At 37.8% G+C, this 26,074-nt stretch overlaps 1 protein-coding gene across 1 annotated transcript in view; it reads right to left on the minus strand.

Moving 5' to 3' along the window:
• The window catches only part of LOC122802503 (multidrug resistance-associated protein 1-like), a 1,262,326-nt gene that overhangs the window by 169,364 nt on the left and 1,066,888 nt on the right, over positions 1-26,074 (minus strand). The window lies entirely within an intron of this gene.

The following is a 26,074-nucleotide window of genomic DNA, read 5'->3' on the forward strand; positions in this document are numbered from 1 at the left end:
TGAGGTTCAAGTCTCTCAAGCGTGTAGCTCGATGAGATTTGGATTTTCTGAGGTGCAGCATGTCCATTAATTCTGGGTTGGACATGGCTTTATACATCAGGCACAGATCGCCTCTGAGCAGGCGGTATGCCATTGAGTAGAGCTGGAGTTTCCTTAACCGGGCAGAATGGCATCTGTTTGAGCCCTTTGATCCTCTTGGTGAGGTACTTTTGGGGTCTTTGAAGTTGCTGAAGGTGTCTGGTAAGGTACATCCCAAAAGGGGCATTGTACTCAATTATGGGCCTGATGAGGGATGAGTAAAGAGGCACGATGACCTCCCCTGATCTAGATGTGAATCCCTTCATGATTAGGTGGGCTATATAAAATGTTTTTCTAACCACTTTGGCCACGTGGTTGTCACATGAGAGATTGTTATTAACTTGGGTCCCCAGGTCCCTAATTACTTCTTCTGTATTTAATGGATTACCACCTATGTGGTAATTTGTGGGCACTTTGTTTTTGCCAAAGGGGATGACTATACACTTTTTGGCGTTTAGTTTGAGGCCATGGCTCTGGTACCAGCTGTCTGTTTCTATGAGGCCCTTTTGGAGGATGCTTGAGTCGGTTGGAGAGTCGATTATGGCGCCCAGTTTGCAGTCATCTGCGAACTTCGTCAGCCACAGTCCTTCCGTGTTGGCCTATACCTCCGAGAAGTATATACCGAACAAGAGAGGTCCCAGGACTGAGCCTTGTGGGATACCACTTGTAACTGGTTTGGAGTCTGACATGGCACCAGCAATTTTAACCATGTGGGTTCTGTCCTTGAGCCAGTTTGTAACCCATCTAGTGACATAGGGGTTTATATTTAAGCTGGTGAGCTTATCTATAATGCCCGAGTGGGGTATTGTATCAAAGGCTTTTGCGAGGTCCAGGTAGGCTGTGTGGACCACCTTCCCCTCGTCAATGGCCTTAGTGACTGTTTCAAAGAAATCAACCAGGAATAAGAGGCAGGATCTGCCCTTAACAAAGCCAAACTGGGTAGGATCCAGTGTCTGTAGGTCCCCAATATCTTTATTTAATAGGTCCATGATGATCCTTTCCACAGCTTTGCAGACCAAGCTAGTCAGGCTTATGGGGAGATAGTTTCCAGGATCCGTTGAGGCACCACCTTTGTGGAGAGGGACCACTGTTGCTGTCAGCCACTCTTTGGGTACATATCCTGTAGTAAGGCTGAGATTGAAAAGTAGTTTTATGTTTGGGTTTAGCTCTTCTTGGAGTTCATGTAGGACGCAGCCCGGCACACCGTCTGGTCCCATTGATGCTGTGTTTTTTGCTTTGGAGAGGGTGTCTCTTACCTGAGCATCTGAGATGTCAGGGGGGGAAGCACTCTGCTGGGATAGATATTTGCCATTTTGGTGGGGAGGTGGGGAGAAGTTTGCACTGAACCTGTCAGCTAGGATGTTGGCAATGTCTGTGGGTTCAGTGTATTTTTTGTCATTTTCGACTAATTCTGAGCATATCTGGGAATTACCACCCAGGTTCCTAACATAACTAAAGAAAGCCTTGTGATTATCCTTAGTGTCCTGTGCAATTTTTCTCTCGAAGCTGGCCTTAGACGATTTTATGAGTGCCTGTAGTTTTTTGCTAATACTGATCAGAGATGCCTTCCCTTTTTGGGATTTTGCTCTATCATGTAGTGACTTCCTCCTTCTATTGTATAGTTTGTTTATGGCTGGGGTCCACCAGACATGGCGTCTGCCTTTGGAGGATTGGGTCTTGGTTTTATTTGGGATTGCATGATTCATGCATTCCTGAAGGTGTTCATAGAATGCGTTTATAAAGGATTCTGCGGTTTGGGCCGTATTTTCCACAGGCCCGGGGGCTTTGAAGGATTCCACCTCGGTTTTGAGGAGTGTGAAATTAGCTTTAGAGAAGTTTTTCACTGTGGTTTTCTGGGCAGGGGGTGGGGTCGGGATGTGAATATCCAGTGAGATTAGTTTATGCTCTGATCTTACCAGTGAGGGATACACTTCTGGTCTGGAGCATAGAGTCCCCATGTTGGTGATGATCAGGTCCAGTATATTTTCCCCTCTTGTGGGAGTGGTAACAAGTTGTTCCATAGCATTTGAGTTTATAAATTCTGGGAACCTTTGGGCTAGGGTGTTGGAACTAGAGTAATTCTCCCAGTCTATGTTTGGGTAGTTGAAGTCGCCCAATATAATGGTGTTTGGAGAGACCTTCATATTTTCCAGTGTTCTCAGGAAGGCCGAGTGGGGTTCCTGGGTTTGGGAGGGTGGTCTGTAGCAGGCTATAAACTGGAAGGCAGTTTTACCCACTGTTAGTTGCACATGAATAGTCTCGGATGCTTCGTGCTGTGCCACCAACCTGGAGGTGTGGGTATCTTTGACGAATATTGATACCCCCCCTCCTTTTGTGGTTCGGTCCAAGTTTTGGGGGCGAAAAGCATGGTATGAGGTATAACCTGGTAGAGCTGGGGTGCTCTCAGGAGCCTTGAACCAGGTTTCTGTTACTGCACATATATCGATGTTCTCCATGCTAAGGAGAGTTTCGAGTGCATGCATCTTGAGGTTTAGACTTCTGGCATTGAGTAGCATTACTCTTAGTTTCTTATCCCTTGTGATACCTATGAAGGTGGGTTTGTCTTTTGAGCCTTGCCTAAAAAAGGCACTATGGGGTAGCAAGAGCCTTTGCCAATATCCAAAAGCCCAGGGGTGACAGGTGCAAGCCGTCCCTAGCGAAGCATCGTGGCTTGTCGAGCATGTCATCCCAGGCTGACAGGCATTGGATCCCCTTTGAATGACACCAATACTTAAGCCAATTGTTGAAATTGATCATCTTGTCTTCATATTGTGGCATCATTCTTGGTGAGGGTAAGATGCTACTCAAGTTCAGGGTCATACCGGCCTGGGCTACATGCTCAGAGAGCTCCTCTATGTCTCTTTTCATGTAGTCCAGGGAGGTACGTCTCAGGTCATTCATATTTGTGATCAGCATTTGTTCAGAACGTGTTGTAAGCACTAAATAAGCTACTAATTACTACAGCACTCAACCTTCCTCATTACGTAGAGGAAAACAGTTTTGGTACTTACTTTCCTCACTTGCTTAGAGAAAAACATCTCTTATACTCACTTTCCTCACTTATCTAGAGGAAAATAGTTTTTTTATTCAGGCATGTCCAAGGGTCAGCTCCCAGTGTTATCTCCTGTCTATCTGATGAATCTGGGCAATGTAGAAATTGCCTCATGTACACAGACAACCCTCTCCTCCTACTACCCAACACTACAACCTGTGAGAGATGCACTTATCTAGCCAAACTGGAGGTAAAACTCTCTCCAACCAAGACTGAACTTGACAGTCAAGAGGAGCAGGTAAACACTTGCACCAAACCACACTCATCACATAGTCTCACTAAATCTACACCACCAAAATCCATACATAGAAACACAGAAACATTCGCGGAGGCTCTCAATAATAATCTGCTCAAGCAACAGACACCTCCAAAGCAGAAATGCAAGCAACCTCCACCCTCCAACACAGCCCAAATGACACACAGCCCGCAGACTCAGTGTGCCACTCAACCACAGCCAATAAGGCAAAACAACGTACCCAGCAGACTAATCATAAGTGACTCTATAGTCAGGCACACTGATGTCCCACTCACCAGGTTAAACAAGGAGAAGGTTACTGTCAGCTGCCTGATGGTGCCAGGATCCGCCACATAACTCACGCACTCGGGTCACTCCACAAAAAGTACAAATATGACTCTGTCATTGTCCATGTTGGTGTGAACGACCTGAGACGTACCTCCCTGGACTACATGAAAAGAGACATGGAAGAGCTCTCAGATCTTGTAGCCCAGACAGGTATGACCCTAGCCCTGAGTAGTATTCTGCCATCACCCAGAATGATACCACAGTACAAGGACAAAATGATTGACTTCAACAATTGGCTGAGATTCTGGTGTCATTCTAGGGGGATCCAGTATCTGTCTGCCTGGGATGACATGGTCGACAGACCACGATGCTTTGCCAGAGATGACCTGCACCTGTCACCCCTGGGATTCCGGATACTGGCTAAGGTTCTTGCCGCTCCTATAGTGCCTTTTTTAGGCAAAGTTCAAATGACAAATTCACCACCATAACAGGAATAGGCAAGCAAAAACTTAGGGTGATGCTACTCAATGCTAGAAGTCTAAATCTCAAAATGCACTCACTCGAGGCACTCCTTAAAATGGAGAACATTGATATCTGTGCAGTGACTGAGACCTGGTTCAAAGCTCCAGAGAGCACCCCTGCACTACCAGGCTATAACTCATACCACACTTTTCGGCCATGTAACCTGGACCAGAACACCAAAGGCGGAAGTGTGTCCATATTCATTAAGGATATCCACACCTCCAGGCTAGTTGCTCAGCATAATGCATCCAAGGTTATCCAAGTGCAACTAACTCTGGGCAAAACTGCAATCCAAATTGTAGCTTGCTACAGATCACCCACCATGTCCCAAGATTCCCACTCCTCTTTTCTTGATGTACTGGGAAATATTAGGATTCAACCAAACATCCTAATAATGGGTGATTTCAACTGCCCCACTATTAACTGGGAAAACTACTCATGTACCAACGCTTTCTGGAATTCATAAATTCCAATGCAGTGGATCAACTTATCCACACCCCCACCAGGGGCAACAATATCCTAGATCTAGTCATTACCAACATGAGTGACTGGTGTTCCACACCTGAAGTCAATGCCTCATTGGTCCGATCCGACCATAAGCTAATCACCCTAGATATCCACATCCTGTCCCCCCCCCCATTAAGGAAACCACATGAAAACATTTCTCCAAAGCCAACTTCATGCTTTTTAAGACAGAAGTGGTGAACTTCATGACACCCCTGCAAATGGACAATACAGTTACAACTACTGAATACTACACAATTGCACTTTATAAGCACTTACACAAGTGCAAGGATCGTGCTATCCCAAACAGAACCAAGATGCTATCCTCCAAGCCAATCTAGTGGTCCCCTGCCATAAACAAACTGTACAACAGAAGGAAGAAACTGTTGCAAAAGAGAGTAAAATCCCATGAGTGGAGGAGCTCCCTGGTCAGCCTCAGTAAGAAGCTGAGATCCCTCATAAAATCCTCCAAAGCTAGTTACAAAAACAAAATCGCCACTGATTCTAAAGACAATCACAAAGTATTCTATAGCTATGTCAAGAATCTCAAGGCAACACTCAGATCTGCTCTGAGTTACAGCACAATGGCACTAAATATACAGACCCAAATGATACTGCCAACATCCTGGCAGATAGGTTAAGTGCTAACTTTACCCCCCCTCACCCCCTAAAGGGCCCATCTCTATACCGGAAGACTGCAAATTTCTTGTAATCACGGCTGCACAGGTAAAAACCACACTCTCCAAAACCAAGAGCACAGCATCCATGGGACCAGACAACATCCCAGGCTGCTTCCACATGAACTACAGGACGAACTGGCACGCCACCCAAGTATCATGTTCAGTCATAGCCTCACCTCAGGCTTTGTGCCCACTGAATGGTGCACAGTGACGGTTATTCCACTCCACAAAGGGGGAGCCACCACGGACCCCGGGAACTACCGCCCCATTAGCCTGATGAGCTTGTTCTGCAAGGCCATGGAACGTATCATCATGGAACTTATAAACAAAGACATTGGTAATCTCCAAACTCTGGACCCCACCCAGTTCAGGTTTGTAAAAGGCAGATCATGTCTCCTAAACCTGATAGACTTCTTTGAAACAGTCACCAAAGCCAAAGACGAGGGCAAGGTGGTTCACACAGCCTATCTAGATCCAAGACGAAAGCACTCATGTTTTATGTTACAATAAATTAGTACTATCGGTTACCACTTTGGGTGTTGGACTTTCTTTTTATCTGTTTTGGAGTTTATAAACAGTTTTATATTAACTTTAAAGAGAAATATAAAAAAAAGTGTTTTTAGAATGTATAAGGAAAAAAAGATGAACATTCGAAAAAGAGAGATATAAGATAATAAGTCCAAAAACATTCAGAGACTTATTAGAGAAGAAAATTTCCTTTTATGAAAAAGAAATACATAAAATTGATCAAGTTAGAATTAACAACTAGTTATATAAACAAAAATATGTTTTACAAGGAAAGAAAGAAGATGTAGCACCATATTTGAGTAAGATAATAAAAGGAAAAAATAAGATAATGATAGAAAAAGGAAGGTAAACAAATAAGATAGAGAGAAGGAATATACAAAATAATTAAAGCATATGTACTGAAATTATCTGTTAAAAGAGAAGAAAACAGAACAAATGTATAAATGTGAAACATTAAATAATGAAGATGATGAGTATTCAGAACAAAAAATAACTATGAAAGAATTGTATGAAATTCTAAAAGCTATTAACATGAATTCTGCAACAGGACTGGATAGAACTGGATATGGTATGTATAAAGAAACGGAGTGGCAACAATAATTTTATAGAAGTTATGAATTAATGGTTAGAAACTGAAATTAAAGAGAAAAGGATATGTACAGAAGTTAGAAAATGTATATTTAAAAAAAGGAAATAAAGAGGAGATAAAAAATTGGACACCTATAACATTTAATAATACTGATTATAAAATTTTCATGAGAATAATAACAAAAAGGTTACAAAAAACTGGGTAGAATATATGTGACCAAAATGTATTCAGAAGAAAAGGAAGTCAAGAGTTATTATGGATAATAAGAGAAATAATTGATGATATCATAAATAAAAATGTGGAAGTGAAGGTTATCATAGGGGATATAAGTAAAAACCCATGATAATACTCAATATAAATCATTATGGGAAATTTTGCAGGCATATAATCTAAGTAAAAAATATTACAAGTAATAAAATCAGTTTATAAAAGGAACTATGTGAAATTAATTGTAAACGGCTGGTCTGAGGAAGAAATAAAAATAGTGTGTGGAATAAAGCATGGCTGCCCACCTAGTAGTATAATTTTCTGATTAGTTATAAATGGAATAGTGAAGGAAATGAATAAAATGTCAAGCAGTGGTGGTGGATACAAAATGATGAAGGAAGTACAACTGCCAATAATGCATAATTATGCAGATGATATTGTACTAATTGTTAAAAATAAAGTATGGATGGAAGAAGTAAAGGATACATTAAAAAAATGGTTTAAGTATAAATAAAGAGAAAAGTAAAAAGTAAAAGGGAAGTAAATAGTGTGGGAAGAAATAGCAAGGGAATTGTTATGGCTAGGCTTGTATAGGCCCTAGGGCCGATAGCCTAGTACCAACCTATGAAATAAGGGATTTGGTTCTGAAGGTATGATGGGGGGACTGAGTTCAATGAAAATATATAAATATATAGCTATATTAGCAATAATATATTTCGAAGGAATGAATACAGACAATAACAATGGGATAATGTACTTAAAGAAGTACAGGCTATGACTATTTTTGGAAATCATATACATTTTCATATAGGAAAAAATCTCACTTGTTGAACACTGTGGTAACAGGAAACATTGCTTATGTTGCTAACATCTATATGATTCCTATTAAATATGAAAAGGAACTAATAATGATTATATTTTCTTTTATATGGAGCTCTAGACTGAATCCAGTCCAGAGAGGGATTCTATACATGAAAGAAGATCAAGGAGGCTTGGATTTAATAAACCCATCAGTACATGCAACATCTTTAGTTTTATAGGAGGTAGTAAAAGGAATTATGAAGGAAAATAAAAAAATATATAGAAATAATATTACATTATAAACACAAAGAACTGTGGGAAGGAATTGAAGTTAAAAAAGTAAAAGCATTGTGAATGAAGAAATGAAAGAGTACCAAACAAAATTGTGTTATGGAAAATAAAGAAGAATATATGTGAAAGGAATGATACTTAAATATTATGAAAACATTTTACTGTACTGCTCCATGGAAAATTTTAGAAATACAAAAGAAAAAAGCCATAATGATGAGATATAATAACTATAAATAGATTAAAGAATGTAATCGTTTTTTGTGGAGATTATCTATTAGAAAATTGCCAGTTAAGGCAACTATGGCATACAAGAAAAAGCAAGATAGAATATGTAACAAATGTGGGGAGTGAGACTACTGAGCATGTGTTTTTAAAATGTGAGAGAGTTAATAATTTGTGGAAAAAAATGTGTAAACATAATAGGGTGAAAAGTCTGTTAAACTTTGAGCAAACAAATATGGACAAAAAAGAATTTGGTTATTATGGTGCATGAAAACAGGAAGAAGTGAAAAAAATGAACAAAGTAATAGTGTATGTTTCATGGACTATATGGAACAAGAGACCAAATGAAATCAAATACAATGGAAAATGGATTTTGACAAAAACATTCTGCAGAAAGTAATGTTTAGTTGTGGATAAAAAAGTGGGGGAATGCTTAAAGTTTATAATGGATGTAGATTTGTAAACAGATATAAATAATGTAAATAATATGTAATGTATATATCAATAAAAATACTTAAGAGAGTGTTTGTTTCAGCCCTAGAGAAGATGCTGTTAGGAAAATGGTGTTCAGGGAATCTAAGATGGAGGACAGCATGGATGTGAACATTGGTGCTGTAGTGGAATTGTTACATGATTCAGTTGTTCTTTCAGCAAAATCTGTTTGCTTCATTAGAAGCAAACAATTTACAAAATAACTGATGTATTACAACAATCATTTTGGAGGGTTCACTGATATTTTGGATTAACTGTTAATGCAGAGTGAGACAGATAATGGAAAAGATGTTTCTTTGGGTGAAATTATGGATACAATTCATTCAAGGGAATCTGAAATCATTCTGAAAGAACACAGTCTGAAAAATAAATTGTTTGCTACAACTACTAAGGACAATGTAAAGAAAGCAGTGAGAGAAGAACAGAAGAAAGGTAATGTCAACAATCAAAGGGGATTTGCTGTAAGAATCCAAAATAAAGAAGAAAAATAAATGGGCAGGTATGACATTTGGGGTAATTTGATGGTGCCATTAGATGTAAAGGCTCATGAGGTAACAGCTTTTATTCTTATTCATAAAGCAACATTTGTGACATTATATTTGAGAATGTTTCTATCATGAAATGCTTTTTGTGAGAATATGAAAAGAAAAAAAAGAACTGTAATCCCTATAATTCATATGTAGTTAAAGCATATCACAGGGAAATAAGAAAGAAAATACAAGCTCAATTTTAAACTGAAGCTGAAAAAGAGACTTTTAAGAGACATTTAAGAAAACTATGTGAATACGTTATGGACATTAGTAAAGTTTACAATAATACAGGATTATGGACTGTTGGATGGGAATGCCATATACTGTACTGAAAATGGAACAAGAGATTTGTTTGTATGCTTAGTATAAGTGCAGAAGGAAATAAGGGTGTTGTAAAACACCAAGGTCACCCAAAACATACTTTTTTCTGTGGGAAGGATGATCATTTGATAAGTAGTTGTGATATCTTTGGGGAAATGTGTTATGATGCAACTAATGTGAATTGAAATGTTATAAATGTAACAAAACTGGGCATTTGTGAATGGACTGTAATGTACAGAGACAGGATGAAGAATAAGAAAATAAAAGCGAGAAAAATATACAAAGAGAAGAAACGGTAGTAACAGAAGATAAAGAGGAAGCAGGGAGGCAAGAACAGGCCGAACATAAAGAGACAGTTACAGAGAGGAAGGAAATAGATATTACAGAGGAAGGCTCTGAAATAAGTGATGAGGAAGACATCACTGGGAAATAATTTAAGGGAAAAAGAATTCTATCAGTACGAGAGTACTAGAAAGAAAAAAACTTTAAATGGATAAGTGTAAAACAGAAAAAGAATGGAAGTGGATAATGCAAATGAGATAAATGTTTAATTTATCTGAAGATATACACAATTCCCAGTAAGCTACAACATAGATACACTGATAACTTTACAGCTCTTTCACTAAATGTAAATAGCTCTAAAAATACAAATAGAATAAGCATCTTAAATTGTTGTAATAAGTGTGATGTTGATGTAGTAATATTGGAAGATGCAAGACTTCTGACACAAGAAGAGAGATTACAAACAGAAGTGCTTTGGGGAAGAGACACACTATGGAACCTAGGAAAATAACCATGTTCTGGCATAGTGGCGTTTTGTAAGACGTCAGTAGAAGTAATGAATGTAACACTGGTAATGATGGGAAAATTAACTATAGTACATCTAAAGAACACAATAAGTCAGAGGACTCCACGTAGAGCTGGTCAAGTTTTTTATTTTATAAAATCAGAAATAAAACCTTATATAAGTGCTTTCAGGCTACATGCCCTTCATCAGATAACAAAGAACATCACAAAAGACCATTTTTAAAATACAGAGCAACCAATCAGCTTTCAATATTTTACCCTCCTTTTCTTAAGGATGGGTTTTAAAGGTACAACAGCATTAATACCTGGCGGCTTATCCGCCCCAAGCCTTACAATCCATCTAGTTTCTGCACATTCCATATCATTGAATTAATCACCTCCTCTAACATTGGGAGTAATCATTTGTATTGCCATAAATAGAAATGTATGATTCAAGTTCACTCTTACATGTTGAGCTAGTGCATTATGTTCATTGGAGTGCTTAATATCTGATATATGTTGAAATATCCTTGTCTTAAACATTGTATTGGTCTTACCCACATAATATGATTCACAATTCTGACAAACAGCTATATACACTAAATTCTTTGTTCTACAATCTGCATATCCCTTAAATGTGTATTTTAGATTCATAGATTAGTACTAAGCTAACTGCCCTTGCGAGCCATTTTAAGCCTAGCCAGTTATCCCTTGTAAGACTCAAACTCTGCACCTTGTGTTTGTAAGGCAAACACCTTAACCATTAGGCCACCCTCCCAACCCTATTGTCTACCTGTCCTCGGATGTATAAATGTATGTTCTTGCTGAATATATTGACATGCTCTACACTGGTGGCAAGGATATGTACCTGTCTTCCTTGTAAGTAAATTACCCTTTACATAATGCTTAGGTTCTTTACAAAGTATATCTTTCAAGTTCTTATTTTTCCTAAACACAAAGTTTGGTGTAATATCTAAAATCTCCTTCAACTTCGGATCCGTGTATAGCACCTGCCAATGATGTTTAATAATTTTGCAAATGTTACCCACATCACTGCTGTATGTGGGTACCATATTAGTTCTGCCTTTACCCTCAAATGATATCCCCTGTTGTTCATTATTCGCAGTGTTTCCACCCACTCTATTGAGCCAAGGTCTGGCGATGTTATATGTTTGATCTTACTACTACTTATTAAGGATTCTAGCCTGTCACGCTTATAGGCCCTCAACATTAAATTATTTTGAAGGTTGTCCACCTCTTCATGATACATACAGTTGAGATGTACATAAGACAGAAACAGACTACTTCATTGTATCACAAGCTTTAAATATAGCTAAAGAAGAGATGCTTTTAACAGGTTTTTCCAATCGTTCAGCCATATGGATTGAGATAAAAGAAAAGGAATATATTTATTTATTTATTGCTTTTGTTTACTGGGAAAGTCCAACTGGCCACAAGTCCCATTTTCAGAGGTGGCCTTTGAGAAGTGCTCCATTTTACAGAATGAGTAGAAGGCAGTTATACAAGATTTACATAATACATGTACATACATACTAGTAATAGGTTCATAGGTAGGTACTAGGCTATCTGCCCGAGGGCATGTATAAGCCTAGCCAGAGTGTGTGTCGGCTTTCGCTGCCCCATTGATTAATTAACTGATCCTCTGTCAAGCAGAGCCAATGAAATTATCCCAGCGGTGTATTTTCTGTTACCCATCCACTAGTCAAGGTCCCAGGGGAGTATTTTCTGTTACCCATCCCCTCGTCAAGGTTTCTCTTGAAGAGTGTTAGTGAAGGGGTCTGCCTGATGTAATTTGGAATTTTGTTCCAAAACATGGGGAGTCTGTGTGACAGGAATCTATCCCTCCAGCATGTTCTATTTATTGCTGTGGCAAGGTTTAGCTCACTAGAGCGAGTGGCTCGCAGTGACTTGGATTTCTTTAGGTGGAGCATGTCCATCAATTCTGAGCTGGACATGGCTTTGTAAGTCAGGCAGAGATCACCTCCGAGTAAGTGATATGCCACTGAGTGCAGCCGTAGTTTTTTCAGTCGGGCTGCATAGGACATATGTTTGAGACCAGTAATCCTCTTGGTGAGGTACTTTTGTGGTATTTCCAGCTGTTGGAAGTGTCTTGTAAGGTACATCCCAAATGGGGCATTGTAATCTATGAAGGTCCAAAAATAGAGGCAGGCACTCCAGGACAATTGAAGCCAACCAAGAACTCAATGCAGGAAGTGAAACAAAGTATCCTTTATTACTAGTAGACAGTAAGCGCTTTCGCGTTGCTCAGAACGCTTCTTCAGACTTCCACAATAGTGGGATTACCACAAGTATGACTTGTGGTAATCCCACTATTGTGGAAGTCTGAAGAAGCGTTCTGAGCAATGCGAAAGCGCTTACTGTCTACTAGTAATAAAGGATACTTTGTTTCACTTCCTGCATTGAGTTCTTGGTTGGCTTCGATTGTCCTGGAGTGCCTGCCTCTATTTTTGGACTTTGATACTATTTCGTTTGAGGTGGCACCTTACCCTGTTGGTGTTTGGTTTATCAGTAATCTATGAAGGGTCTAATGAGTGACAAGTAGAGGGGCACTATAACCTTTATTTCTAGATGCAAACCCTTTAGTAATTAGATGGGCCACATAGAAAGATTTCCTAAGTACTTTGGCAATATGACTGTCAAAGGAGAGATTAATATCTACCTGGGTCCCTAGATCTCGTATTACCTTTTCTGTATTAAGGGGGCTGCCACCTATGTGGTAATTCGTGGGTGCTTTGTTTTTCCCATGATATGATAGTTAATCAAAAAAAAATAATAAATGTACATACACAGAATAGTAAATGTACTTACATAGAATAGCAAGTGAACATACATAGAATTATAACGTGACAGTTAATGAAAACACAACAGTTTGGGAAAAGGAATAAAAAGAATAAATGAAAAATAATAGGATGATAATGGAAATAAAATAATTATACAATTATAGAAAGATCCCATTTCCACTAGACTATGTTATAAAAATGATCTGAGTTGTGACTTTCTTTCAAAGAAAAAAATATAAAAACTGTTTTTTCAGTTTGACAAATATAAGAAAAGCAGAAAAAGCAAATCATAGCAGAATGTGCACAGATTTTTAAATTATTTGGAAAGAAATAATAGAGAATATTGAGAGAGATCAGAGAACTGTGAAAAGAATCAGGAGAAGCTAAAACAGAAGGAGTATCAACTAACGTTAGTATACTTACAGAAATACTAGCATGATGAGAAAAAAGAAGGATGACGGAGGGGAGTTAAGAAGGTCCCAGAACAAATTATTACTGTTGTAATAAACCGTGTAAAGAATATGTTTTACATAAAAAGAAGGTGCACACAAAGAATGGAATGCTAAAAAATGATCAGATATGAAAAATATAAAATAACGTTTCCTTATATGGATTAGATAAAACACGTTGACAAGTTCATCTACGCAGACCCAGACAGAATAGGATACCAATTCTAGAAGAGCAATTCTATAAGAATTTGACAGACTGGCAAAAGAAATACTTCTTAAAAATTATGAATGAGTGGTTAAATGAAGGTTTTATGTATACAGATTTATACAGTCATATATTTAAATTTGTATTGAAAAAGTAAGACAGAAATTAAATCAAAAATTGGAGATCTAAAATTCAGATGAAAATGGAAAGTAAAATGAGAAATATTATGGAATATGGCATATATAGTTTAAAAGGAAAAGGATGCCAGAATTATTATACATAAGGGAAATTATAAATGATATTATACACAGGAAAAAGGAAACCAAGGTTATGTATGACAGGAGACTTAAATAAAGCATTTGATATAGTACAGCATGATCTTTTGTTAATAATTACAAAGGATTATAACATTGGTGAGAAAATTAAGAATGCCTGTTGTTCAGCATATGATGAAAATAAAGTTATGATTTTAGTGAATGAATAGTTAAGCAAAGAAATCGATGTAAGGAATGGCATATGTTAAGGCTGTCCCATGACTAGTACACTATTTGCATTAACTATTAATGTATTGGTTAGAGATGTAAATATACATATGAAAGATACGTGCATAAATAGAGAAGGGATAAAAATTCCAGACGTGTTGGCTTATGCAGATGGTATAATACTGATTACGAAAAATAAAGTTTGGATGAAAGAAGAAATAGAAATATACAGAGCTGCTTTATCCAATTTTCAATTTGCAAAATGAACTGTGCATGTTATAACTGTCTGATTATAAACTCCGGACTCTTGCACTGTCTGCTTCATTACTCTTTTTCTCTCCTTGCATGTTCCAGCTTGTGTTCCTGCCTATCCTGCTCCAACCTCCTGAATGCACCCTATCGGAAGTCCATACTTAGAACCCACAAACAAGGACATTTAAAATCTAAAACTAAAAACCCATCTGCTCCTTGCAAGGAATTTCCAGTGAAAGTATGTGCAGTGCTTTAACCATTTTGCAATATTTAAAGGTAATACATACTTTCTAGTAGGCCGCTGTACGCTTCCCTGCCAGTTTAGCCAGCAGCCAAAACTTTCCCTTTTCTTTTCCATTAAATAACCCTACTCTCCCTCTTATATTTTTACCCCTACTCTGTCTCATGATAGCTCCTTCCTTCCCCTAACCTGATATTCCCCTACAGGGGTCTCTGTTGTATCAAACTGACTGCCCACTAGGTGGCGCTCCTCTACCATTTTGCTGTCTCTACTATCTTTCCCACTCTTTACCTTATCTCACCTACATAGTTCATAGACATCTCTTCTACTGCTCTCTCCCTCACTATTCTCCCTGGATTACCTATCCACTTTTCCACTCTACATATACCCATCTCTATCCCTCATAAAGCCTCTGACCTTCATCTACTGTTATTCATTTATATATCTACCTATTCATTTATATATCTACCTACAACTCTAATTCGCTGTCAGTCTTTTAACTTTCTTCACAGCATTGCAAACTTACCTTCTGGCTCTCACACTCTACTGATTGTTTTCCTCCCATTTCTCCTTCCTTTGGCTCTTCCCGCTCCGTTCACCCTGCGGGCTCACTCCGCTCCCCTACCCTACCCCCAAATCTCACCCACATCTGGCACCTCTACTTTTATTCCTGACTTACCCCTCCCACCCATACCAATTAACTAATCACAGTCCTCTCCTTATTACCCCTACCACTCTTACTCCTCCCACTCCATTTGACCTTCACTCTTCACTACACTTAGTCTCTTTCTCTCCCCCTGTAAAGAATTACAACCCCATTTACTTCCTTTAGCTCTCCACCTCAATTAGCCTGCTCACTTCCTCCACATTTCTCTCTTGAATCCACCCTTCTATAAACATGCCCTCCCAAATCCTTTATACTATCCGTGTCCCATGCTCCCTTCTTGTACTACTAATTCCTCTTTATTTTGCTACTTCTTACTCTTCCAAAACACCCCTACGCCTACCTCCTACTCGAACTATCCCTTGCACTCACCTGCAACCATTTCTATCAACCCACTTCCACATCATATCATCCTCTCTTATTCCTCCTAACCTACTGTACCTATTCCATCCCAAACTCTTCTCCACCACAACAAATACCTTCACTCTTAAACTACTACTAGCCCCAAACAGCTTCCTACTTAACAAACACAAAAGACTAAGTTATTCCCTATAATGACCTAGCCTTATCTGGAGATATCCATCCCAACCCTGGCCCTTGCCTCACAACTAACTCCTTCCCCCCACCCCTACTTCTTCCACTGCACACTCCCCTTTCCCCCTCCCTCTTCTTCTCCTGCTTCCTCTCTTAACACCCTTAAGTTCTTCACTATCAATGCCCAGAGCCTTAATAACAAAATACACCAAATACAAGCTTGGATTTGCCACAACCAACCTGACATCCTAGCCATCTCTGAAACCTAGCTAAAACCCCATATTGCTGACTCTGAAATCCTACCTCCTGGTTTCCAAATCCATAGAAGTGACCGTTTAAACAAAAAAGGCGGAGGCTCTGCGCTAATCTACTCTAACCTTCTTTCATTAATCCCTCTACAAATTCCAACTCCACAATTCAAAAATTCTGAACTAACAGCTAGTCTCCTTACGACTAAATAAACATAAAAATATCTGCATTATCTCCCTATATATCTCTCCAGCCAACAACATCTCTACCCTTGAAAATATTCGTTACTGGGCCTCAACTGAAATAAAATTCGAAACCTACATTCTAGGCGATGTTAATATTGACTGGAATAAAATTAACTCACCTTCCCCCTCCCTATTCATTAACCTCTACAACTTCACCCAAGTAATCCACACAACCACTCATCCTAACAAAAACCACCCCCCAGGATCCATCATCGACTGGATCCTAGTCTCCCATCCAAACAAAATAACTCTCTCTGGCACTATCCCAGACACCTTTAGTGACCAGCTCCCTGCTTTCATACATCGCTCAGCTAACACCACCCAATATCAACACCATTACATCCACACTCGTAATCTCAGCAACTTCAACCCCACAAATTTCTCAAACACTTTTAAACATATTAACTGGCAAATCCTAAATACTCTTCCCCTTGACAATGCTGTAGAACATTTTAACTCTATCTTCCTAAAAACTCTCAACTCCCAAGCCCTGCCAAGAAACAAACGAGTCAAGGCTAATTCTGCTCCTTGGCTATCCAAAGAAACAAAACAAATCATGCATCGCAGGGACAAATCCTGGAAGCTCTACCAGAAAAATAAGATGCCTTCTACATTGCTTCAATACACCCAACTCCGCAACCAAGTAAAAAAACTAATCACCTTGGACAAAAAAAAAACTACTATAATAAACTTCAGTCCAACAATAACAAGAACCCAAAACAGTTCTGGAAATCTGTTAATTCCCTACTCCATCCAGGGTCCAGGAATAATCCCTGCCCTGACCCTAGCATAACTGACTCAGAACTAAGCTCTCACTTCAACACATTTTTTACAGAATCCATAGCTAATCTAACCAAATCTTTTCCAGACAATAATCCATCCAACTCTCTTTCCTCTACTCCTAACAACTCTCATAACTGTCCTCTTAATTTCCAGCTCAAACCTGTTTCAACGACTTTCATAAAAAGACTCCTATCCAAACTAAAGCCATGCTCAAATGCCCAGGACAACATACCCTCCTCCTTCCTCAAATCTGCTGCTGAAGGTATCAACATCCTAATTAACAGATCTTTAAAAGAGTCATATGTACGCAAACATTGGTGATCTGCCTTCATTCTACCTCTTCACAAAGGAGGCAAAAACACCAATATCTCCAACTTCCGCCCAATTGCCCTACTCTCGCCAATATCAAAAATTCTAGAAAAATGTGTCCACCACCAACTTATGCCTTTCTTAACTCAGAACCACCTCATAAAACCCACCCAGCATGGCTTCCGCCCTGGCCACAGCACCATTACTGCCTTACTATCCTTCTTAGAAACAGTAAATCAAGCCCGAGATTCTGGATTACTAGTATCCACAATACTGTTAGATCTTTCTAAAGCTTTTGACACCATCTCCCACAAGCACCTTCTCTTTCATCTCACCAACCTTCATCTCTCCCCTGATACCCTATCCTGGTTCTCCAGCTATCAGACAGCTCTCAAGCTGCCAGATGGAAGAACTCTACCTCCTCCTTCTTGCCAACACCCACCGGTGTTCCCCAGGGGTCCATCCTCGGATCAATGCTTTTCAACATCTTCATAAATAACCAACAAAAACAGAAACCTCCTAGGGTAAGGTACCTGTAAAACCATCCAAATAAACAACAAAATAAAGGTACAGGTACTCCACGACAATCGAAGCCAACCAGTCTTGTGTACAAAATCCTTTATTAAGAACAGTGGAGCAGTAAGCGCTTTCGAGTCTACTATGGACGCTTCATCAGACTTCAATAAAAACTTAAAAACAGTTTGAATAAAATACTCAAGAGCATAGTCACATAGACCAATGGTTGCTTAGTCACAGTTATAGTAGTATCACACCTGAAGGGTGTGTGTAATTACACATTATCTTAAAGGCAAAAACCTTATTCCTAAAAACTGTTCAACAAAATATGTTCAACATACTTAACTTGAAAATATATAAAAAGCTCAAATATAATATAAATCAAAATAATAATATAAATCAAAAATAACATTAAAAATCAATTGTGTTTGACAGCATGATCTCTAAGGAAAGGTTTTAAAGTAACTCTCTCATTGAGACCATGCCCAACATCTGCTTGCAGTCTAATAATCCATTTGTTCTCCTCCTTTTCAGTGAAATTCCCTATGTTCCCTAGTCTCATGGAGGTATGTATCAACTCCAATACTAAAAACTCAAAACTGTGTCTAGTGCCTCTCGATAAAACATGTCTCGCTAACGCATTAGTTTCATTTTCTTTATTAATGGCATATAGATGCTCTCTGATTCTCTCCCTAAGAGTTCTATTGGTCTTCCCTACATAGAACATTCTACATGTCTAGCATATTGCTAGATATACTAAGTTATGAGTCCTGCAATCTGCATAATGGTTGAACTCATAAACCTTCATAGTGTCTGGATGTTCAAATCTAACGTCCTTCGAAATAAAAGAGCAGTGGTTGCAACTACGGCATGGGAAAGTACCTTTCCTAACTGATGTAGGTCTACTATCCTTTTCTCTCTCATAACACAACATGTCTTTCAAGCTTCTACTCTTCTTATGAGAGAAGCTGGGGTTAGTTCCTAAGATGACTTTCAACCTTTCATCTAATAGTAGAATCCCCCAATGTTTCTTGATAACATCTGTAATCTTCCTGTTCCCATCAGTATAAGTAATAACCATCCTTTTCTTGTTTGTGGGAGCATCAACCACTTCCAAACCTATATTAAGACTCTTGTGAATGTCACTAAGCAACCATTGGTCCATGTGACTATGCTCTTGAGTATTTTATTCAAACTGTTTTTAAGTTTTTATTGAAGTCTGATGAAGTGTCCATAGTAGATGTGAAAGCGCTTACTGCTCCACTGTTCTTAATAAAGGATTTTGTACACAAGACTGGTTGGCTTCGATTGTTGTGGAGTACCTGTACCTTTATTTTGTTGATCTTCATAAATAACCTTCACACTGTCATCCCTGGCACAACAGTTATCCAATATGCTGATGACTCTACCTTAGTCTGTGCCGCCTCTAACCTACCTGAACTACTGACTAAAACCCAAATAGCTTTTTCCACTACTGAGAACTGGATGCACCACAACCATCTCTCTCTCAACTCTAATACATCTAAAATACTTCTTTTCCCTCCCTCCAAGGCTTTCTCTTTCAACAAAAATGCTTTCAAAGTCCTAAGCCAAAGCAACACTGCTATAGAAGTGGTCCCTTCTACAAAACTCCTTGGCTTTACCATAGACGAACACCTTAAATTTGACATCCACATACAACAAAACATAAAGAAAACCCACCAAAAGTTAGGTATGCTCTATAGGAATAACCGCTTTCTCTCCAACTCCTCCAGTCATACTATAGCAACTACCTACCTCCTACCTTCTTTACTATATGGAGCCCCTCCTCTAACTAACCTGTCTTCTTCCAGCAGCTCTAAACTCAAAATTTGCTATAATAAGATTTCTAAATTTGCAACTAAATCCAAAATCTCTACTCACCACTGCCTTACCCTACAATCTCTGAACTGGCTGGAACTCTCTAATCACCTAGACTATCTCCAACTAACCACCACTCACAAATTAATATTCTATCCAGATAAATGCCCAGCCTTAACAAACACCCTTCCCCCTTACATCCCAACCAGATCTCTGAGATCTGAACACCAAAATTTAATCTCTATACACAAACCCAAACGTCCTGCAGGCCAACTCCTTCTCTCTTTCACTCTAGGCAAAAAATGGAACTCTCTCCCTCCTTCACTTAGGACTATGCCTAACTCTGAATTCTTCAAGACCCAACTTTTCTCATACCTGTCTACTAAACGTAAATGTTCCTGCTTTCACCCTACATAAATTCAAAGAAATTTCCCCTTTGAGCTCTCCACACTCCTTGCTCCACGCTACCCTACAACTTTATTTTCTATTCTCCTAAAACAAACCTAAGCTAACATCCTCAGATTAAGCAAATTCTCTCTCTTGACTCCAAGTATGTAAATATTGTAAATATCAAGTAACCTCAGATGCTTATTTTTCAGACAGTTGAAACTTATTGCTCTGAATGTAAATACCTGTAAACTGTGTTATCTATTGTCCTTAATTGCGTTTATAATGTACAATTTAAGCATTTGCTGTTCCTAACTGTACAAATTTATATATGTATTTTACCTTTGCATTATGTAACCTTTTTGTATTCATGTTGCTTATGGAGCTTTTCTCCCCAGGCCTCCACTGAAAATGGGCACGTTCTGGCCCAGTGGACTTCCCCGCTAATCAAACTGAAAATAAAATAAAAATAAATAATAAATAAATATGTTATGTATACAAATGCTTAAACACAGCAGGTATGAATTTAAAGTAAAGCCAAGATGAAATAGCAAAGGTATGAGGAATATCTTTTTTGATGAAAGAAATTTCGGTGTTAGGTATAAGATATGGAGGTAAAAATGTAAGTGAGGAACAATGGAAAAGGATAAGACATGACATAAAGGAGTAATGTTTTTGAAAACGTAAATTATATTTTAATAAAAACATTCATTCGATGTATTCAGTTATACTGAAAAGGATAGTATATTTAGCAAGCATGCATATCTTGACAATAATTTATGAAAAAAATACTACAAGCAATTTTTTTCTTTTATATGGAGTTTGAGACATAATCCAGTGAGGAGAAGAGTCTTACATATGGGTAAGGAAGACAGAGGTTTAAGATTAATAAATTTGATTGTAAATGCTGCTTCACTTAATTTGTATAGAGCTTTACTTTAGATAAATGATTAAAATGAGAACTTACTAGTAAATCTATTAAAACATAAATATGAGTGGTATTGGAATATGTTAATAAATTAAAAAAGGAAAGGTATGTATAAATGACGAAAAGAAATATTACCAAGAAAAATACTTTTATGACTTCCAAGATGGCTGCACACTGAGTAACAGATTAATTTCAGCTCTCCTAGTGTGAAAACAGAAAGACAGCCAGTGAATTTATCTTTTAGGTAAAATTCAGTTACTGGCTAGTAAGTGCACTGTCTGGATGCCAACAAAAAAATTCAGAGAATCTGAAAGAAAATGAGCCACAAAAGGTGAGGAGAAAACGCTAGCTGGGAAGAATCCTGCAGCAGTTCAGCATAAGGCAGTTCAAGCTTCAGCTTTGGTGCAAGACATGAAGTCCAGTAATCTAGAGGAAAAATAATGGAAGTGTGCTCAGAGCTCATTCAAATAACAAAACATTGAAAAAGTCCATCAACTAAAATAACAAAAGGCTTGAAAATGGAAGAAGCTTTAAACAGATATTCAGATAAGATGATAAAACTGCAAAAAACAGAGACTGAAATGAAGAAAAGGCTGGCTGAGTAAGACTGGTCAAGAAGAGATATTTCAAAAAATGGTAGAATTAGAGGACAGACGCATAGAGAATCCCTGAGATTTTCTGCTGTACCAGATAAACTGGAAGGAACAGACTATTCATTTTATGAAAGCACAAATAAGCAGCTGGGCTGGTACTGCACAGCAGGAGTTAACTGAAAGGGCAAATTGCAAGTATGCTCCAAGCCTGGCCATGAGAAAGCAGCCAAGACCTTTAATAATAAAGATACAATCCTACCAGCAGAAAGAGTTGATTATGATAAAACTGAGGCAGAAAAACAAAGTACTAAAGTTGGAGATAGTAGAGTGTTTGTGGAAAATGATTACTCACTGTATACCAGGCAGAAGGGGAGTAAATTTATTCCAGCAATCAGAAAATGTCATAAAGCAGGTGTGAGACTCAAACTGCTATATCCAGCTATCTTCAGAATTTTTTTTCCTGGAGGGTCAAAGTCATTTTTGATGCAGAACAAGCAAAGGAGGAAATACAAACGTCTGTCCGATAAAAACTGAGCTATCAAACAGAAGGGGATTCTGCTTCTTATTCTACTAACAATAAAGCTCATAATGAGACTCTGCCGGTGAAAGCTTTTCCAATGTTTCAAAGGAAAATGCTTGAGAATAAAAAACACAGGCACTGACTAGAAGAACAAGGAGTATGCTGGAAATTAACCAGAGACTGGATTTGGGAGATGAAGTGCAACAGAAAAAAATAAGCAACTTGAAAATTAATGAATAAATGTAGGATTGCAAAGCATCAATTACATGTGTTTAATATGGCAAATGAGCACCTGGAAATATTGCACTTTTTTGACTTTGTTAAACTTGTAGGGGACTACAAAGAACATACCCTACTTCATGTCATTAATGTTTGGAAGAACATTAAAGACAGGGGGAAGAGGAAAGAAAGAGGTAACTATAAGTAAAACAAATGTTCTTAACAGTATTTTTATAACACACAATATATACTACATGCTATAAAGTAAAGCTTTGTTTACTTATTTGTTTGTGTAACAGGCACACTAAACAGGTGCCCATATTTTTTCCTTCATCTTTCTTTCTTCTTGTTCAGTTATAAGAAATGTAGGCACTGCAATATAAAATGAAAAGAAAGCCTGGGCAAACGAGCATGATACAAGTAAAACTAACATAATTTTTCTTAATTTTGCATAGGGGAATGACTAGATTAAGGCCCTTGGCTTCATCTAATAAGACGTTTTTAAGGGAAGCAAGCAAATAAAAGAACAATTAATATAATTAAAAGTTCTCCTCTAACAAATAAATGTTCACAGTGAAACATGAGAGGCTTGTACTGGAAGGCAACTGTGTGTCTGGTTCTCATGTTTCTATGGAGGTAAGCTGATAAGGGCTATAACAACAGTTGAGACATTCTTTCAATGGCTTGGTAATAATATTTTCTGAAAGCAATTAAAGTTGCTTTCTACATCTGGGAGAGGAATAATGATAAGACAAAACATGTTGTTTTTTAGTGTAAGCAGAAGCACAGATTATACCATGTGTGTTAGAATGGATAACCTTCATTGTAGGTTAAATCAAGCCTGTGAGTGTGGCTGTCAATCTGGGATGATTGCTCCTATTAGGAGAGTTAAACTTCAGTATTTGAGGATGTACATAATTTTGTGTGTTTGTATTAAGTTAAAAGGTTCTGGTGTTGTTCTGGGGGTGTGTCTGTTTTTTTTTTGTTTGAGTGTTTTCATTAAAACAAAATGTTTTGTAAGATGTGACATAGGTTCAAATGGATGACAGGAAATGACTGTATAAAAGATCAACTTGCCAAACATTAGTGTATGCATGCAACACAAAAGCTGAAACTAGACAATAAAAAAAACTGTTATACATAACAAGTCAATAATAAATTCTCATCATAATGACAGCAGTTTCCATATTATCTTTAAATGTGAATGGTCTCACAGATATATAAAAAAAGAATGAGTAGTTAACTGTATTAAAAATGCAGAGTTCAATTAGCTATGCTACAGGAGATACATCTGGAAAAAAGTGAGCATGTGAATTTGATAAAGAAATAATATCAGGGAGGTTATTCAGCAGAATATCTGGGACAAATGAAAAGGGGATGACTTATATTAATTCTGAGAGGTGCTCGAATAGTCATAGAAGAGGAAAAAACTTAATAATGGCAGATTTGTAGGACTAAGGGGCTGCTGGCAGGGGAGGATGATTACTCAGGTATGTAGTTATATTCCACCAAAAACTGCTACAATGGAGCTTAAGAAAATTCTGGGAGAAATAATCAGCTTTTAGCAGAGAATATTACTTATAGGTGGGGACTGGAATTTGATTTGCAACACTAAAGATGTATCTGGAGGCCTAGAAGGGAAAATATAACAAAAGAGGGTAGATTTTTGAAGACATTTATGAAAATATTTGGTATGGAAGAGAATTTACATATTATTCCCCAAAGTACAAAAACTGGGTTAGACTAGACAGAAATTATATTTCACAAAAACGTGCATTTAATTGAAAGTTTTGATATGCATCTAATAACTATTTCAGATCATGTGCCAATAACAACTAAAATAAAAATGTAGTGAAATGAACTAAAAGTGAGGCATTGTTGCAGCCCCTCTTGTCATAAATAGAAAGGAATTTAAGGAATGGGTAGTGAAAATTATTTGGGAGTGATTAGGGAAGATAGAAATTTCTTTTGAAGATATAGCTGGGGAGTATGATAAAAAAGTGGAGTTTAAAAATAGGGTAGAAATAAAAGAAAAACAGATATAGTTAAGAAGTAACAGTAATTATTTAGAGGAAATGACAAAGGTTAAAGTATTGCAGAACAGGTGAATCTCACACAACAAGAACAATCAGAACTGCAGAGTACTAAAGAGAAAATAAGGGAGTGCCTCCATAATATGCAGGAGATTACAAAGTCTGCCATAAAGCAACTGTTTTTGATCATAACTCCAGAGCACAAAAACGTTTAGCACAACGTGTCATGCAACAGAAAGCAGAAAGGGTTGTTGCCAAGCTTAGGGATACTATAACAAGGAAAATAACCAGAGATCACATAACAGGTATTAGAAATATTTCAGAAATTTTATGAAAAGCTGTATAAAGCAGATAAATGTGGAAATGTTTATGAAATAATTAAATATGCCAAGGTTAGAGGTAAATAAGTCTCAATTATTAACAGGACAGGAGGAAATGAGATAAACTGTTGATGTATAACCAATCTACAGGAAAGTCTCCAGGAATAGATGGCATTTTTGTGGAAGCCTGGAATCTAGGAGGGGAGAAACTGATAAATATCTGAAAGGTTTTAGTTAACAGTATTTTAAAAGGAGGAGAAGCACCAACATCCTGGAAGAAAACGGTGGTGGTTATAATACCCAAAGATAGCAAAGACCCATTAGATCCAGCTTTATATAAGCCCATTTCAATTCTAAACCATGATTATAAAGTGTTTATGTCTATAATGGCTAAAAGAATGGCAAAGGTGATGCCAAACTGATAGATATGATATCAATGTGGTTCTGTGGAGGGGTGAAAAATATATGACAACATTAATGGAACAATGATGATCCAGAGAGAAGCAAAAGGTAAGACAATATCCCTAAAGCTGTTGGCATGCTTTGATGCAGGGAAAGCATCTGACAGAGTAAGCGGGGATTTTATGCTTGGGCAATGGAAGCATTTGCAATTCCTGATCAAATTACAAGGCTGATTAAGAGGACATATGAAGGATCAAAGGTAAAAATTAAAGTGGGTGGTTCCTCTTTGATAAGTTTTGTTTGAGCAGAGGAACCAGGCAGGGGTATCCTCTCTCTCCTTTATCTGTGTTATATTTAGAACCATTGCAAAAAACATAAGGGACTCAGAAATTCAAGGATCTAATTTGTGTGGCAATCAAGAAAAGTTGGCTTTATCTGCAGATGATTTTATTTTATACCTGATAAAACCAGAAAAGTAAATTTCAGTGTTGTGGAACATTCTGAGACAGTTTCAAGTCTTTTTGGGATACAAATTTAATGAAGATAAAAACAAAGGCAATAGCTGTAAAGTATGTATCCACAGACAAACTGGTTCAGCAATACTCATAGTTATGGGAACATAATAAAATGAAGTACTTTGGAGTACTGACTACAAAGGATTCTGTTACAGTGGCAAAGGATATGTGGGAAAAGACCAAACAAAAGATAATACAAAAGTGAGAAAGTGAAAGCTCTGTGTTATCGACATGGATAGCAAGATACAAGCGGTGAAAATGTTTGTGGTTCCTTTAGTTTTACACACAGGTTAGGTATATTTTTATCAACCATAGAAGTTGCAGACAGGAATTAATAAAGAGTTGAAGGATTCTATCTGAGAGAGGAAGAGGGCAAATATCAAGTGGGTTAAGCTGATCCTTCCAACAGAACAAGTTGGTCTGGGATTACCTGACTTGAAG

This window comes from Protopterus annectens, chromosome 5.part0, assembly GCF_019279795.1.
Source record: "Protopterus annectens isolate FY-2018-M chromosome 5.part0, PAN1.0, whole genome shotgun sequence".
In the NCBI taxonomy this organism is placed as follows: Eukaryota; Metazoa; Chordata; order Ceratodontiformes; family Protopteridae; genus Protopterus; species Protopterus annectens.